Source organism: Moschus berezovskii, chromosome 12 (genome assembly GCF_049115385.1).
Source record: "Moschus berezovskii isolate FMDL1 chromosome 12, NW_MosBer_1.0, whole genome shotgun sequence".
NCBI classification, from domain to species: domain Eukaryota; kingdom Metazoa; phylum Chordata; class Mammalia; order Artiodactyla; family Moschidae; genus Moschus; species Moschus berezovskii.
The window spans coordinates 31789788-31791215 of record NC_142471.1 but is presented as its reverse complement, the minus strand read 5'-3'; positions in this window follow the sequence as shown (position 1 = coordinate 31791215).

Sequence of the window (1428 nt, the reverse complement as noted above, 5' to 3'; positions counted from 1 at the left end):
TGCAGGCCTTTTAGTGCCATCAGACAACAAATGCTTCATTTCTTTCATCATGGATGTGTGTGTAACAGAAAGACAATACTACTTTTGGCTACCTAGAAAGTCAGTTCCCACCAGCCGAAGACCACCAGGAACACACGTTAGTCAAAGTTAGTTTTCTAAATTAAACTCCCTGTAGCAAGAGAGACTGAACAGCATGCAGAAGAGTGGGGAATCTCAGTAAGAGGGTTTTAGGAGGGACTTGTACAGGATTTGGGCTTGTGTTAGGTGATGTTACAGAGGGTTCAAGAAAACAAAAAGGGTACTATGTCAGATTGAGTGTTTTCAGAAAGCTGGAGCAATTCAGTATCTTATTAACTAGTTTTCTATTTTTTCCCCGACACCAAGGGGAATCTTAGTTTCCTCTTGTGGGGATCTTAGTTTCTGACCAGGGATCGAACCCATGCCCCCTACAGTAGGAGTGTGGTCTCTTAACCATTGGACCACTAGGGAGGTCCCTCATAGTTACTAGTATTAATCAGGAAAGGGGGGTGTATTACTATTTTGTGGTGCACAGTGTTCACTCAGGCTGAATTATGACTAAAGAAGGCCCTTCATGTTCATGCAGAGTCCTCATCTGCTATTGCTCTTCTGTAACATTATATTCAGTGAAAGTGTTAGTCGTTCAGTTATTTCTGACTCTTTATGACCCCATGGACTGTAGTAGCCCGCCAAGCTCCTCTGTCCATGGAATTCTATAGGCAGAACTGAAGTGGGTTGCAATTCCCTTCTCCAGGGGCTCTTCCTGACCTAGGGATCAAAGCTGGGTCTCCTCCATTGCAGGCGGCAGCTTTACTGCCCGAGCCATCAGGGAATACTGTTGTAACTAAGCTAATTGACAGCTAACAGGGGTGCTTTTTTCTTTCTCATATATTTCATGGTCTGGAAAGTATGTGTCCTGAAGGCAAGGACTTTGTTTTGCTTAGCACTGAAGCACAGTGCTTAAACATTATTTGGCATATAGTAGATGTTCAATAAACGTTGGATAAATATTCTTTCAAAACATTTTGCATACCTCAGGTCCAACACATCTACAATGCAGCCCTATATCTGGGACAGGTAAATTTGAGCCCTGCAATGTCTCGTAAGTGATGGTAGAGCCAACAGCAGCCGCTGGTGGGCAGACAATAATAACAGTTACATTTTACAGATATTTAGGACAAGGAGACCAACTGGGTCCTCTGGACTGTCCCTCAGACCAGACAGGACTTAGCTTCCATCAGTTCTCAGGGAAGATCATTACCATGAAAAACCCTACTCCAATGATAAACAACGCCAAGTTAAATACTATGCTACAAATAGAATGGGAGAAACACTCAACTTAATGATCATCTTTCTTTTCCCATCCAACATCTTATAGCAATATGTACTATATTTTAGCAAAATATAGGA